Source organism: Balaenoptera musculus, chromosome 2, assembly GCF_009873245.2.
Source record: "Balaenoptera musculus isolate JJ_BM4_2016_0621 chromosome 2, mBalMus1.pri.v3, whole genome shotgun sequence".
Classification (NCBI taxonomy): domain Eukaryota; kingdom Metazoa; phylum Chordata; class Mammalia; order Artiodactyla; family Balaenopteridae; genus Balaenoptera; species Balaenoptera musculus.
The window spans coordinates 82,627,018-82,644,402 of record NC_045786.1 but is presented as its reverse complement, the minus strand read 5'-3'; the positions used below and the strand labels follow the sequence as shown (position 1 = coordinate 82,644,402).

The 17,385-nt window shown below is 39.7% G+C and overlaps 1 protein-coding gene across 5 annotated transcripts in view; it reads right to left on the bottom strand.

Moving 5' to 3' along the window:
• The window catches only part of ATP8B4 (ATPase phospholipid transporting 8B4 (putative)), a 305,563-nt gene that overhangs the window by 237,523 nt on the left and 50,655 nt on the right, over positions 1 to 17,385 (bottom strand). For 2 of the 5 annotated variants that reach the window (XM_036844629.1, XM_036844632.1), the window contains exon 1: positions 538 to 630. The exons of 1 other annotated variant lie outside the window; for it this stretch is intronic. The gene's annotated coding sequence lies outside the window, so the exon portion shown is untranslated. Of the gene's footprint in view, positions 1 to 537; positions 631 to 4,950; positions 5,125 to 17,385 lie in introns of those variants that run through there. 2 more of the 5 variants (XM_036844631.1, XM_036844633.1) reach the window with 2 other exon arrangements.

Here is a 17,385-nt window from a genome sequence, read left to right as displayed (position 1 = left end):
GAGCGACAGGAAGACAAAGGAATCAGAGGAGATTGGGAAAGAAAGGAAAGAGGTAGGGGCCAGGACAGCGGGGGAAGAGACAGGAGGAGTAGCTGAAGCCAGAGAGTAGCGCAGGCAGATTCTTGGCAGCTCTCCTTTCTTGCCCAGAGTGCTGCTCAGGGAGCCCCCCCTCGGCCTGGCTTCAACTCAGGGTCAAGGGAGGAGCTGGGGTGTCCCCGCAGGGGCATCCTCTATGTCCTCTGAGCAGTGGGTCCTCTCCAGTTCTCAGGACTCAGGGACAAGATGGGCCAAGGGGGAAAGGTCCCACACAGCTTCAAGGAGCCCAACCCCAGTCCTCAGCCCCTGTGAGGACCTCCTGTCCCCCACCCGTCTATTCTCCAGTCTCCGTTCTGTTCTGCTTGCCTCCCTCTTTCCCCAACTCTGCCTTCTCTTCCTCTTCGGAGACACTGTAACGTACAGGAGAGAATTTTAGGATAACAGATCCCAATCCTAGCTCAGTTACCTTCTATCTAGTGTTACTTTGACCAAGTCACTTACCCTTCCTAAGATTCAATCCCCGAATCTGTAAAATAGAGGTAATAATTCCTTCCTCTCAGGGCTGTTTCGAGGATAAATATACATGTAAATACAGCTCACTCCATAAGAATGTGGTTCCTCCCCCTCCTTCCTTCCTCCCCATCTGTCCTCTCTCCTCCTACTCCCTCCCCTTTTCTCAGCTTTCACTCTCTCAGTTTCCTTTCCCTGTTTCCCTGACTTTCCTTCATATTTCTCACTAAGGCACTTGCCTCTCAACCCAACCCACCAAGAGGACTGACCCACCAAGAGCGGAGGGGAGGGGAGCTGCCTGGAAGGCTTAGGTGAACAATGGAGAACCCATCTGCTGAGTAACAGTGGGGTCTGAGGATGGGAAGTGGGACGGCAGGATTAGGGAATCAGCCCTTTCTCTCCTCCTGCTGCCCTCTACCTTCTCTGGTCCTGCCCCTGCCCCTTTCCTCCCTCTGGCCCTAGGTTCCCAGAGGCTGAAAAGCAAAGCCTCAGTGAGTCTTCCCACCTCTGGACATGGTGACCTTGCAGACATATCTGCTGGCAACCCTGCCTACCAGTCCAAGAATATTCCCCAGGAGCCCCCTGTTCCAGGTCTCTAAGGGATGAGGGGTGGGAGATGAAACACAGCTCTAAGACTCCAGGGAAGGGACATCTTGATGCAAAAGGGAAATCTCAGCCTTGGGAGGTTAGACCAGTGAGAGATAAGGTAAGGAATAAGCCCAGGCCTCAGTCCTACATGTGTGCAGCTCTGAGTGTGACGTGAGGGTAGGAGGTATAGATAATGTTTTATTTATTTTTTAACTAATTTTTATTGGAGTATAGTTGCTTTACAATGTTGTGTTCGATTCTGCTGTACAGCAAAGTGAATCAGGTATAGATAATGTTTTAATCTTATTGACAGCTGCAAACAGCTGTAAGGCTTACAGAGTGTAGATATTGGGCAAAAATAGAAGTAAAAAAATTTAAGCCAGTCTGTGTATGTGTTTGTCAAAGTGATGGTTAGCACAGCCAAATTTATAAACTGCTTACCAATTATATCTAATTACCATGCCTCAACAATAAATTATTCTATTTCCCATATAATGTATATCAGATTGCTTTTGTTGTAAGTTGTCATGTCGACACTGAAGTCTGTTTATATTCTGTTAGGCACGCAGCTGTTACCACAAAATTCTAAAGTGGTGGGAACACTTCTTCCCTTTCTCCTCTTGTTTATGTCCTGCTTATTTTCCAACTTGGTCTCCTAGTTTCCTTCTCTCTTTCCCTTCTCTTCATTTCCTCGCCTGCCCTCACTGCCTCTCTTGTGCATTTTCAATGTCCTTCTCCTCATCCTGCCCTTTCTCTCCCAAACACACTTCCCCTGGCTTGGTCATCTTCCTTCCCCTTCTCACTTCCCCATTTCTCCCCCAGCCTGGAGTCAGGGGGCCAGGTTTGGTCCTGTTATCTCTCTACCTCCAGCAAGTTCCCCTCCCTTCTAAGCCCTGGTTTTCTCATCTGTAAAGAGACAATCAGGGTAACTCATGGGATCATTTAGCAAACTAAATGAGGTCATGCCTGTAAAAAAAAAAAAAAAAAAAAATTAGCACAGTGCCTCCTGCTACAAAGTTAATACTCAAGAAAGGAAAGCTATTATTATTTTTATTTTTCTTAAATGTATTTTTAACTCTACATACGTAGAAAACATCAAATTTGACAGCATCCTTACTGATACTCAATCATCAAAAACTTATCAGATGCCTATTCTATGTCAAACCTGGGTTGGGTAGCGGGAGGAAAGGATCATTAGGCCCTACCTCTGTCCTTCAAAAGCCAAGAGTCTGGGGTAGATGAGACCAGATACATAGAAAGTTCATTAGTGCAGGATTATGACAGAAGGAGGGACTGAGAACTATGGAGACAGAGGGAAGGGAGTCACCAAGCCTGCTTTGCAGAGTCAGCTATGAGCTCACAGATGGTGATTCCAAGTCAAGTCCTTTTGAAAAGAAGAGTTTGCTCAGTAAAACAAGGGAAGTACAGGCAAAAAGAACAGCATGTGGAAAGACCAAGCGTTGTGATAGGAAGCAGTGATAGTCATGGCAACCAGATTACAAGGGGCATGGAGGAGTGTAGTGTGATATGGGGCTGGCAGGGTAGGTAAGAGATGGATTCTGAAAGAAGCCATCATTGTCATCATCATCACTCCCATTCACTTGGTACTTAGCCTCATGCTAAGCACTGACAGGTATCATCTCATTTAATCCTCGACAAAATTTTACGGGCAGGGACTATCCCTATTCGATAGATGAGGTGACACAGAGCATAGCTACGATCAAGATCCTGTGGTTGATCCTCAGGTAATGGGGAGGCAGAAGGGCTCTCTCTGCAGAATGGTACACTTAGAATCCAGGCCCCCTTTTCCACCGTCGTTGCTTCCTCGTGTCTCTCTATGCAAGCGTATGCTGTCAGGATTTTTAGGAAGGCTTTACTCTCACGACAAGGACTGGCATGGAAAGAGGTAGGGGAGCAGTGACAACAGGCAAGTGGAGCTGGATTCTGGAAATATTCCTGCAGTTGGAATTGACAGACTTTATAAGGGGTCTATATGCTGGGGTGCAAAACAAAGAGGAATCTGGGATAACTTCCACGTTTTCAGCTCAGGACAATGAGAGGATTAGAGGTGCCATTAACGAAAATGACAAATACAGCAGTGAAGGGAGAAGGTGGAAGAACAGGAGCAGGAATTGATGTGGGAGAATATTAAGTTCAGTTTGAACACACTAGGCTTGAAATGCCTCTTGATCATGGAAAAGATCCTCAGCATGAAAGAGAAAAGACAGATTTGTAGACTTGGATCATCAACATATGAGGAGACATTGAAGTCATGGGGAATGAATGATCTCATTCAGGAAGAACGAGAATGAAGAGAAGTGAGGGGAGGACAGCGGGTGAGGATGAGTCAATAAGAGGACAAGGACAGAGTCCTAGGGAACACCCAACCTCAAAAGAAGGGTTAGAGAAACATGTATTGAAACAAAACGCTGTGGCTTTCCTCCTACGCCCTCTTCTTCAGAGGATCTAGCACAGAGCCTAGCACAGGGTAGGTAGGTGCTCAACAAACCAGCATTGAGTAAAGAAGAGGAGAGAGGAGAAAAAGGTAGCCTCAAATTAAAGAAGGACTATATTTCCAAAAACACAATGGTCAATAATATTCATTATTGACCAATATAATATTTATATTTAACATTTAATTAGAATCTTATTTGTTAATATTTGGAAAATACGTACTATTGCTAAGAAGTCAAGTAAGACTTTAGGCATACGTTACAAATGTGGAACATTTGGAGGATACCGTTTTCTTTGACATCATTTCTCGGGAAATCCTGAAAACAAATACTAGCATCTGATTCTTGTACACGCTGTGCAAGCATCTAGGATACATACATTAAGAAATTTTACTTCAAGGACAGCAACAATTTCTGATTTGCTTTGAAACGATAGGTTAAGTCTTTTCCTACTAAATGAAAATTTCCAATTTACCATGTAGGAAAAAAATAAAATCCTCCTGAGCACAAAGAAACCCCCCAGGGCACAAAAAAATCACTTGGTCCCTCATTTTTAAAGATGCATGCATGCATGATGAAACAACATAAAAGCACACGATAGATAAATATAGGTCCAAAAATCTCTCTGAATCCACATTTTGCTGTAAAGGCAAGCAGGGAACAACACAGGCGCAAAGGTGGCCGTTCTTGGACACAGGTAATCCCATACACAATACCGTATTTCCTCTCCTCCTTTCTAATAAGCCTTCAGCCGCTAATTAATGTTTCTTGCCCATCTCCTTTTTCTTTGAAACAGCTAATTGTTAACCAGGGACCTGAGACTCTCTCATGTCTATCAACAAAACAGCTAGAAGAATCCATTTCTCTGTTCAGACAAATCTCAGCCCTAAAAACATACCCCTCAAGCCTCAGAGGGAGAGCTTAGTGACAAACTGTTATGTCCAAAGCATGAATTGATCATAAAATGAACAATACCTTGAATAGGTGCATCAGATACAAACCCTCTGGGAAAAAACTCAAACCAACTGCTGTCAAAGGAAGTGACAAGTACCCACAAACCAAGAAGAAATGGACATTGATGCTACTCCCATTGGCCATGTAATAGGTGATGCTAACAGAAGAAAAATTTGACCTTCAAAGGAAAAAAAGAAAATGCTCTATTTCCCAAATCCAACTAATTTCCCCCAAAATTACTTTTTAATAAGAGGAGAATAATTAATACTCTTTGCTAAATTTCAACACACAGAAAATGAAAACAGCAAAGCAAAACAGCAACCTGGAAAAGGGAAACCAAAAGCACCAAACAGCCCAGAGCTACCTCTCTTCTTGGTCTCACCAACCCTTCAGTGCTCCCCAAACTCACCTCAGCCTGGACCTAAGCCTCTCGCCCAAAAGGGAGGTTTCCCAGCAGTGCAGCAAGATCAAACTGGTACCCATTTCATGACCATATCAATGAGAACAACGAGAAAAGCGAGAAAAGCGAGGCTATTCTGAAAGCTCTAGTGATTACATAGAAAAGAAACTGGGTCTCTAGGGGACATTCTTGAAAACCTGAGATCAACTCCCGGAAAAACACTCTTGACCACTTACCACTACCGGAAGCTGCTAGATGGCAGATCAGAATCAGCATCTCATCAGTAAAAGAGGAAGGTGTTGCAGGAAAGCAGCTTCCCTGCCAGTGAAGAACTGAGGGAGTAAAAACGGTCCTTGGAAAAATACCAAAAGCCCAGAAGAGTTTCTCCTGGAATAGTTGCCTACTGCTGCTACCAGGGCAGAACTGGTTAATCTTGGAGAAACAAAAGGAAGCTCCCTACAGGCTGTCTTCACCAGGATGGCGTCTTCTGTGGGAATCAAGAGTTCACAAGGACAGACGCAGACAACGAAAGGGGTCACCAGCTACGGCTTCTGCTTAGCAAACTTTTATCAGCCCTCGACTGAGGGAGATTAGTAAATATCTTTGGAGTTCCTACCTGTTTTTCCCAGAGATGAAGGAATTAGCAATGTCAATTTTTTTTAAATTATTACAAGGGGAGTTCAACTCTCTTATGGATGAAAGCTAAGCACACTCAAGCAACATGTAATATGCAGAGCGATGACTTCTTCTTTCCCAACATCCTTAATTTCAGCTCAGAGGAAGCAAACAATTAACCCTAAGGGTGCTGAAGAACAAACACACACGGGAAATAGATTTAAACGTGTTAGTTTAGAATCGCTTTGAGACGGTTCTGGTTTTTAAGATGGGATTAGATGAAAACAAAATATTTTGGTTCGTAGCTATTTTTAAAAGAAAGAATTATGGCTATTTTTCAATACATCTAAAGCCGTTTATGGATTTTCCAGAAGTTGCATCAGATTTGCTGTTAAGTACTGAAACCAAATATGTTTTAATCATGTCTCTCTAACCAGAGCAAGTTGATCCCCTGTGTCAATCCCACTCTCCTGAAACAATGTGGTACTGAGCCCTCAGGTTTCCACAGAGAGCTAGATCAGAGAGAAGGGAGGGACTTTCCCTGCCAGGGCTCCACAGTCACAAAAAAAAGGACAGATTTCTTGACACAAGAGTGATGGCTTTCTTCCTTGCATGATAAAAAGGACCAAGAACAGCCTATATGAGGAAGAAATCATTTCTTTAAAATATTTACAATGAAAAACTTTTTTCGAATTTAAAAAGAATTGAGTATAGCCTCTATACCATTTTTTAACTTATCATATTGACAACTATTATAAGTCTGGTTATTACCTTTGCTGAAGAACATTTAAAGAAATCTACACCTTTTCTTACATTGTTAGTGGGAATAGAAGTTGATAAAATATTTTTAAAGGAAAACTAAGTAATGCCTATCAAATATAGAAATGTGTATGTTTCTATCTCTTAGGAATTTACCTTACAGATAATCCCAAACATATGCAAACGTTATCTGTTCATTATAGCACTGTGACAGCAAAAAACTAAGAATGGCTTAAATATAGGGGCCTGGCTAAGTAAGTCAAGGTACATTCATACAAAGGAGTACTACTCAGCCATCAGGAGGGGATAGAACTGTAGTGAAGAATCTGATAGCCTGGGTTCAGATCTGGCTCCATCAGTAACTGGTCAGGTGACTCTGAGCAAGTTCCCAAACCTCTCTGGGCCTCAGTTCCTCATCTGTAAAAAGGTGATAATTATAGTGCTTACCATAGAGGATTATTGTGATTAAGACTGTGCTTGGAGCATAGTAGATGCTCAATAATTATTAGCTATTATCAATGAAAGAGGTAGGCCTCTTCAGACTGACTTGGAAAGATGTCTAAGAGGTATTGTCAAGTGAAAAGAACAAGTTGCAGAAGAGTGTGTATAGGGTAACCCCATTTGGTAAAAATATTTTAAATGTGCTTGCTGCTTACTGTTTCTTCCAATTAAAATATAAGCTTCTTGAGAGCAGGGACTTTTGTTCACTGTTGTAACGCCAGTGTCCATAATAGGCATTTAATAAATATTTGTTGACTGAATGAATGATAACTAGAAAGCCAAGCAAGAAGAAATAATTAATAACAACTACCTCCGAAGAATGGTATAGGGGTGGAGGGGCTGGTGGGCCTCTCCACCCCCATACCATTTTCATTGGTTCTTACCCTTTTGTACTGCTTAAATTTTTCACAGTCAGCTTGTATGCCAACCAATGAAAATGCAGCTCTTAGAAGATAGTGATTTTGTTTGCAGGGAACATCTTGAGATCTACGGCTGACCCCACTAGCAGCACACTGATGGGGGAGCAAGTGATGATTTTCCCCATAATCTGATAAATTAATGAGTCAGAAAGCAACTTACAAAAGAAGGAGAGCAAAGAGCTCTTTTTCTCTTCTTGGTCTTCCATTGATCTTTCCAAAGTTATTGCTATAATCTCCAAGCCAGATCCTCTGCCTTAGTCCATGGGGACCCCTTTCCATTATCTAAACATCAACTGCACATCCCTACCTTGGCATCTTTGCTCAGGCCATCCTCTCCTTTTGGGAGACCTTTCCCAATCTGTCCTTAAAGGACCACATCACATATTCCCTCCTCACCCCCAGTCTTTTCTGACCATCTTCCTAGCATCTCTGGTCCCCCTCTCGTGGGCACTGCCAGAGACCAGGTTTAGGTTTGGTACTGTCCACAGGTCCTTATCCTACAGTGTCTGCTATCTTCCCTCCCAGCTTATAGGTTGCTTAAGGTAGGACTGTAAGAACTGTGTCTTCAGTTTTGCAAGCCCCCTCACACACACACAGACACACACACACACACACACACACACATGGCCCTACACTGTGAAGGAGAGAGTCAACATTAAGGAGCTACATGTGGTGATTTTTTCCATTTGCCCAAAAGTTTCTGACATTCTTGTCATCCTTCCTGAAATTTCAAGACTAGAGTTGGCTTTCTTTGGATTACTAAGCATAAAAAATAATTTTACAGTGTCATAGGATTATGTACTTACAATCACAGAGCATCAGATTTATTTGTCCCATCAATTTAAGTCCCAAAGCTCTTTATCCATCTCCGGAATATAAGATTACAGCAGTCACCACTATTCCTCTGCCAGGCTCCCTTGTCACCCACATTTCCCCTTGACTCTCTTCCTCATTTCATTCTGATCTGTGCTTAAAGTCACCCACTCCGAGAGGCCTGCCCTGGTCAGCCCACCCAAAACAATACACACACCCCTATCACTCCCTATCCCTTATCTTCCTTTATTTTTCTCCATAGGAAAAATACACAGACATCATACTGTGTATTTTCTTGTTTCTTGTCCAGTATCCCCCTCCAGAAGGTCAGCTTCAGGAGAGCAAGGACTTTGTCTTGTTCACTGATGTATATACCCAGGGCCTAGAACTGTGCTTAGTAAGTGCTTGATGAATGTTGAACAAACAAATGAGTAGTAATAATATATTTGGTAGCTCTTTGCTGCTTACTAAATATGTATGCATCCTCCTCTAGAATGTGAGCTCTTGTCTCATTCTCTGTTGTATTTTAACAGTGACCAGCAGATAGTAATTCATTCACAATTGAATTAAAGTTGAACTTTCAAGTATAATTCTCTTTATGACACTTTCCATTTCTATTAAATTTCCCTTTATATTGTGCCCTCAACTTAATTTCTCTCAGCTCACCTTGTCAGTCCCCAAAGTAGTACCAGGTGACAGGCCTAATTTAAATAGACTTCATCACAGGTGATATCTTAGAGTGAGATATCAGAACCCTTTGTAGCTACATCTTGAAGCATCAAATTCAGGGGAGGAGGAGGAGGCTAGGGGAAAGGATAGAGGCCTATAGCACATCAAAGGTGAAGAAAGCAGCTGCTCATTCTTCAGGGCATGAACATAGGATCTGCACTTGCTCTGGATAACCCAAAAGAAAAGTATATCTCTGCTCAAAGTCACAGGCAAAAATAAGGGTTTAAAAGTTCTGCTTTTTTCCTCTCCTAGGGACACAACCAAAAGAATTGATGACAGGGTTTCAAACAGATACTTGTGCACTGATGTTCATACCAGCATTATTCACAATAGCCAAAAGATAGAAACAACCCAAATGTCCATCAACAGATAAACAGATAAGCAAAATGTGGTATATACATACAATGGAATAATATTCATCCTTAAAAAGGAATGAAATTCTGATACATGCTACAACATGCATGAACCTTGAAAACATATGCTAAGTGAAATAAGCCAGATACAAAAGGACAAATATTGTATGATTCCACTTATAGGATGTACCTAGAGTAGGTCAAAAAAAAAAAAAAAAAATAGAGGTTACCAGGGACTGGGGGAAGGAGAAAACGGGAAGTATTCTTTATTGGGTATAGAGTTTCAGATTGGGATCATGAAAAAATTCTGGAGATGGATAGCAGTGATTCTGCTATCTGAATACACAGATTCTGAATGCACTGAATGCCAGTGAACCATATACTTAAAATGGTTAAAATGGTAAATGTTATGTTATTCCCACTAGATAATATTACCTGAACAGGACTTAAACTTTAATCTTCATTAGGCAGCATGTATATTGTCAGAACACCAAAAGTTCTGTGTTTTTAAAAGGCCTTATTTTGCTTTAAAACCTTACTTTTCACAAATGTCCTACATGTCTATAATCTAGAGTTTCCAAACAGCTTTCTCAATGAACACCTCAATTTGTCCTCACAACAATCCAGTGAATTATGTTAAAGGAATTTTGAGAGCATTATATCTGAGCATTTGAGAGAAAAGTTTTTCCTAATTTATTCACCCTCTTACCTGGTCCTACAACTTCACACGTATTTCATCACAAGGAGGAGATGGAAATTTTTATACTTAAGAATCTAAATCACCAACAGATGGAGAGATATACCATGTTCTTAGATTGGAAGAATCAATATTGTGAAAATGACTATACTACCCAAAGCAATCTACAGATTCAATGCAATCCCTATCAAATTACCAATGGCATTTTTTACGGAACTAGAACAAATCATCTTAAAATTTGTATGGAGACACAAAAGACCCCAAATAGCCAAAGAAGCCTTGAGGGAAAAAAACGGAGCTGGAGGAATCAGACTCCCTGACTTCAGACTATACTACAAAGCTACAGTAATCAAGACAATATGGTTCTGGCACAAAAACAGAAACATAGATCAATGGAACAAGATAGAAAGCCCAGAGATAAACCCACGCACCTATGGCCAACTAATCTATGACAAAGGAGGCAAAGATATACAATGGAGAAAAGACAGTCTCTTCAATAAGTGGTGCTGGGAAAACTGGACAGCTACATGTAAAAGAATGAAATTAGAATACTCCCTAACACCATACACAAAAATAAACTCAAAATATATTAAAGACCTAAATGTAAGACCGGATATTATAAAACTCTTAGAGGAAAACATAGGAAGAACACTCTTTGACATAAATCACAGCAAGATCTTTTTTGATCCACCTCCTAGAGTAATGGAAATATAAACAAATGGGACCTAATGAAACTTCAAACCTTTTGCACAGCAAAGGAAACCATAAACCAGACGAAAAGACAACCCTCAGAATGGGAGAAAATATTTGCAAATGAATCAACGGACAAAGGATTAATCTCCAAAATACATAAACAGCTCATGCAGCTCAATATTAAAGAAACAAACAACCCAATCCAAAAATGGGCAGAAGACCTAAATAGACATTTCTCCAAAGAAGACATACAAATGGCCAAGAAGCACATGAAAAGATGCTCAACATCACTAATTATTAGAGAAATGCAAATCAAAACTATAGTGAGGTATCACCTCACACCAGTTAGAATGGGCATCATCAGAAAATCTACAAACAACAAATGCTGGAGAGGGTGTGGAGAAAAGGGAACCCTCTTGCACTTTTGGTGGGAATGTAAATTGATACAGCCACTATGGAGAACAATATGGAGGTTCCTTAAAAGAAATACCGTATGCTAACACATATATATGGAATCTAAGAAAAAAAAAAAAAAAGGTCATGAAGAACCTAGGGGCAAGACGGGAAAAAAGACACAGACCTACTAGAGAATGGACTTGAGGATATGGGGAGGGGGAAGGGTAAGCTGTGACAAAGTGAGAGAGTGGCATGCACATATATACGCTATCAAACGTAAAATAGATAGCTAGTGGGAAGCAGCCGCATAGCACAGGGAGATCAGCTTGGTGCTTTGTGACCACCTAGAGGGGTGGGATAGGGAGGGTAGGAGGGAGGGAGATGCAAGAGGGAAGAGATATGGGAACATATGTATATGTATAACTGATTCACTTTGTTATAAAGTAGAAACTAATACACCACTGTAAAGCAATTATACTTCAATAAAGATGTTTAAATAAAAAAAAACTGACAATAATTAGGTTTTTATAAATATATTAAAAAAAAAAAACTAAAAATAGAATTACCATATGATCCAGCAATCCCACTACTGAGCATATACCCAGAAAAAACCGTAATTCAAAAAGACACATGCCCCTCAATGTTCATTGTAGCACTATTTACAATAGCCAGGTCATGGAAGCAACCTAAATGCCCATCGACAGATGAATGGATAAAGAAGATGTGGTACATATATACTATGGAATATTACTCAGCCACAAAAAGGAACAAAATTGAGTCATTTGTTGAGACGTGGGTGGATCTAGAGACTGTCATACAGACTGAAGTAAGTCAGAAGGAGAAAAACAAATATCGTATATTAATGCATGTATGTGGAACCTAGAAAAATGGTACAGATGAACCGGTTTGCAGAGCAGAAGTTGAGACACAGATGTAGAGAATAAACGTATGGACACCAAGGGGGGAAAACTGCAGTGGGGTGGGGATGGTGGTGTGCTGAAATGGGCGATTGGGATTGACATGTATACACTGATGTGTATAAAACTGATGACTGATTAAAAATAAATAAATAAATAAACACAATCCGATACAAATCCATTACTAGACCAAAAAAAAAAAAAAAAAGAACTTAAATCCACACAGCTTTTCTGAACAGAATAAATAGCATATTTCTTAGAACCTGTGAATATGTCTAGCTTCACTACCAAGACAGCTAAGAAAACTAAAGAATTACTGGGTTTTTTAAATTTTATTTATTTATTTATTTTTGGCTGCATTAAGTTTTTGTTGCTGCACACGGGCTTTCTTTAGTTGCCTCAAGCAGGGGCTACTCTTCATTGCGGTGTGCGGGCTTCTCATTGCAGTGGCTTCTCTTGGTGCGGAGCACGGGATCTAGGCGCATGGGCTTCACTAGCTGTGGCACGTGAGCTCAGTAGTTGTGGCGCACGGGCTTAGTTGCTCTGTGGCATGTGGGATCTTCCTGGACCAGGGCTCGAACCCGTGTCCCTGCATTGGCAGGCGGATTCTTTTTTTTTTTTTAACATATTTATTGGAGTATAATTGCTTTACATACATAGGTCCCCATATCTTCCCTCTTGCATCTCCCTCCCTCCCACCCTCCCTATCCCACCCCTCTAGGTGGTCACAAAGCACCGAGCTGATCTCCCTGTGCTGTGTGGCTGCTTCCCACTAGCTATGTATTTTACTTTTCGTAGTGTATATATGTCCATGCCACTGTCTCACTTTGTCCCAGCTTACCCTTCCCCCTCCCCATATCCTCAAGTCCATTCTCTAGTAGGTCTGCATCTTTATTCTGGTCTTGCCCCTAGGTTCTTCTGATCTTTTTTTTTTTTCTCTTTCTGACTTACTTCACTCTGTATGACAGACTCTAGGTCCATCCACCTCACTACAAATAACAAAGTTTCATTCCTTTTTATGGCTGAGTAATATTCCATTGTATATATGTACCACATCTTCTTTATCCATTCATCTGTTGATGGACATTTAGGTTGCTTCCATGTCTTGGCTATTGTAAATAGAGCTGTAATGAACATTTTGGTACATGCCTCGTTTTGAATTATGGTTTTCTCATGGTATATGTCCAGTAGTGGGATTGCTGAGTCGTATGGTACTTCTATTTTTAGGTTTTTAAGGAACCTCCATACTGTTCTCCATAGTGGCTGTATCAATTTACATGCCCACCAACAGTGCAAGAGGGTTCCCTTTTCTCCACACCCTCTCCAGCATTTATTGTTTGTAGATTTTTTGATGATGGCCATTCTGTCTGGTGTGAGAGGATATCTCATTCTAGTTTTGATTTGCATTTCTCTAACAATTAATGATGTTGAGCATTCTTTCATATGTTTGCTGGCAAGCTGTATATCTGCTTTGGAGAAATGTCTATTTAGGTCTTCTGCCCATATTTGGAGTGGGTTGTTTTTTTTTTTTTTGATACTGAGCTGCATGAGTTGCTTGTATGTTTTGGAGATTAATCCTTTGTCAGTTGCTTCATTTGCAAATATTTTCTCCCATTCTGAGGGTTGTCTTTTCGTCTTGTTTATGGTTTCCTTTGTTGTGCAAAAGCTTTTAAGTTTCATTAGGTCCCATTTGTTTATTTTTGTTTTTATTTCCATTTCTCTAGGAGGTGGGTCAAGAAGGATCTTGCTGTAATTTATGTCATAGAGTGTTCTGCCTATGTTTTCCTCTAAGAGTTTGATGGTGTCTGGCCTTACATTTAGGTCTTTAATCCATTTGGAGTTTATTTTTGTGTATGGTGTTAGGGAGTGTTCTAATTTCATTCTTTTACATGTAGCTGCCCAGTCTTCCCAGCACCACTTATTGAAGAGGCTGTCTTTTCTCCACTGTATATTCTTGCCTCCTTTATCAAAGATAAGGTAACCATATGTGCATGGGTTTATCTCTGGGCTTTCTATCCTGTTCCATTGATCTATATTTCGGTTTTTGTGCCAGTACCATACTGTCTTGATTACTGGAGCTTTGTAGTATAGTCTGAAATCCGAGAGCCTGATTCCTTCAGCTCTGTTATTCTTTCTCAAGATTGCTTTGGCTATTCGGGGTCTTTTGTGTTTCCATACAAATTGTGAAATTTTTTGTTCTAGTTCTGTGAAAAATGCCAGTGGTAGTTTGATAAGGATTGCACTGAATCTGTATATTGCTTTGGGTAGTAGAGTCATTTTCACAATGTGATTCTTCCAATTGAAGAACATGGTATATCTCTCCATCTATTTGTATCATCTTTAATTTCTCTCATCAGTGTCTTATAATTTTCTGCATACAGGTCTTTTGTCTCCTTAGGTAGGTTTATTCCTAGATATTTTATTCTTTTTGTTGCAATGGTAAATGGGAGTGTTTTCTTAATTTCACTTTCAGATTTTTCATCATTAGTGTATAGGAATACAAGAGATTTCTGTGCATTAATTTTGTATCCTCCTACTTTACCAAATTCATTGATTAGCTCTAGTAGTTTTCTGGTAGCATCTTTAGGATTCTCTATGTATAGTATCATGTCATCTGCAAACAGTGACAGCTTTACTTCTTCTTTTCCGATTTGGATTCCTTTTATTTCTTTTTCTTCTCTGATTGCTGTAGCTAAAACTTCCAAAACTATGTTGAATAATAGTGGTGAGAGCGGGCAACCTTGTCTTGTTCCTGATCTTAGTGGAAATGGTTTCAGTTTTTCACCATTGAGGACGATGTTGGCTGTGGGTTTGTCATATATGGCCTTTATTATGTTGAGGAAAGTTCCCTCTATGCCTACTTTCTGGAAGGTTTTTATCATAAATGGGTGTTAAATTTTGTTGAAAGCTTTTTCTGCATCTATTGAGAAGATCATATGGTTTTTATCCTTCAATTTGTTAATATGGTGTATCACGTTGATTGATTTGCGTATATTCAAGAATCCTTGCATTCCTGGGATAAACCGCACTTGATCATAGTGTATGATACTTTTAATGTGCTGCTGGATTCTGTTTGCTAGTATTTTGCTGAGGATGTTTGCATCTATGTTCATCAGTGATATTGGCCTGTAGTTTTCTTTCTTTGTGACATCTTTGTCTGGTTTTGGTATCAGGGTGATGGTGGCCTTGTAGAATGAGTTTGGGAGTGTTCCTCCTCCCTCTACTATATTTTGAAAGAGTTTGAGAAGGATAGGTGTTAGCTATTCTCTAAATGTTTGATAGAATTCGCCTGTGAAGCCATCTGGTCCTGGGCTTTTGTTTGTTGGAAGATTTTTAATCACAGTTTCAATTTCAGTGCTTGTGATTGGTTTGTTCATATTTTCTATTTCTTCCTGGTTCAGTCTCAGAAGGTTGTGCATTTCTAAGAATTTGTCCATTTCTTCCACGTTGTCCATTTTATTGGCATATAGTTGCTTGTAGTAATCTCTCATGATCCTTTGCATTTCTGCAGTGTCAGATATAACTTCTCCTTTTTCATTTCTAATTCTATTGATTTGAGTCTTCTCCCTTTTTTCCTTGATGATTCTGGCTAATGGTTTATCAATTTTGTTTATTTTCTCAAAGAACCAGCTTTCAGTTTTATTGATCTTTGTTATCATTTCCTTCATTTCTTTCTCATTTATTTCTGATCTGATCTTTATGATTCCTTTCCTTCTGCTAACTTTGGGGGTTTTTTGTTCTTCTTTCTCTAATTGCTTTAGGTGTAAGGTTAGGCTGTTTATGTGAGATGTTTCTTGTTTCTTAAGGTAGGCTTGTATAGCTATAAACTTCCCTCAAAGAACTGCTTTTGCTGAATCCCATAGGTTTTGGGTCGTTGTGTTTTCATTGTCATTTGTTTCTAGGTATTTTTGGATTTCCTCTTTGATTTCTTCAGTGATCTCTTGGTTATTAAGTAGTGTGTTGTTTAGCCTCCATGTGTTTGTATTTTTTACACATCTTTTCCTATAATTGATATCTAGTCTCATAGCCTTGTGGTCGGGAAAGATACTTGATACGATTTCAATTTTCTTAAACTTACCAAGGCTTGATTTGTGACCCAAGATATGATCTATCCTGGAGAATGTTCCATGAGCACTTGAGAAGAATGTGTATTCTGTTGTTTTTGGATGGAATGTCATATAAATATCAATTAAATCCATCTTGTTTAATGTATCATTTAAAGCTTGTGTTTCCTTATTTATTTTCATTTTGGATGATCTGTCCATTGGTGAAAGTGGGGTGTTAAAGTCCCCTACTATGATTGGGTTACTGTCAATTTCCCCTTTTATGGCTGTTAGTATTTGCCTTATCTATTGAGGTGCTCCTATGTTGGGTGCATAAATATTTACAATTATTATATCTTCTTCTTGGATTGATCCCTTGATCGTTATGTAGTGTCCTTCTTTGTCTCCTGTAATAGTCTTTGTTTTAAAGTCTATTTTGTCTGATATGAGAACTGTTACTCCAGGTTTGTTTTGATTTCCATTTGCATGGAATATCTTTTTCTATCCCCTCACTTTCAGTCTGTATGTGTCTGTAGGTCTGAAGTGGGTCTCTTGTAGACAGCATATACACGGGTCTTGTTTTTGTATCCATTCAACCAGTCTATGTCTTTTGGTTGGAGCATTTAATCCATTTACATGTAAGGTAATTATCGATTTGTATGTCCCTATTACCATTTTCTTAATTGTTTTGTGTTTATTATTGTAGGTCTTTCCCTTCTCTTGTGTTTCCTGCCTAGAGAAGTTCCTATAGCATTTGTTGTAAAGCTGGTTTGGTGGTGTTGAATTCTCTTAGCTTTTGCTTGTCTGTAAAGCTTTTAATTTCTCCATCAAATCTGAATGAGATTCTTGCTGGGTAGGGTAATCTTGGTTGTAGGTTTTTCTCTTTCATCACTTTAAATATGTCCTGCCACTCCCTTCTGGGTCGCAGAGTTTCTACTGAAAGATCAGCTGTTAACCTTATGGGGATTCATTTATGCGTTACTTGTTGTTTTTCCCTTGCTGCTTTTAATATTTGTTCTTTGTATTTAATTTTTGATAGCTTGATTAATATGTGTCTTGGTGTGCTTCTCCTTGGATTTATCCTGTATGGGACTCTCTGTGCCTCCTGGACTTGATTAACTATTTCCTTTCCTATATTAGGAAAGCTTTCAACTACAATCTCTTCAAATATTTTCTCAGTCCCTTTCTTTTTCTCTTCTTCATCTGGGACCCTTATAATTCGAATGTTGGTGCATTTAATGTTGTCCCAGAGGTCTCTGAGACTGTCCTCAATTCTTTTCATTCTTTTTTCTTTATTCTGCTCTGCAGTAGTTATTTCCAGTATTTTATCTTCCAGGTCACTTATCCGTTCTTCTGCCTCAGTTATTCTGCTATTGATCCCTTCTAGAGAATTTTTAATTTCATTTATTGTGTTGTTCATCTCTGTTTGTTTGCGCTTTAGTTCTTCTAGGTCCTTGTTAAACGCTTCTTGTATTTTCTTTATTCTGTTTCCAAGATTTTGGATCATCT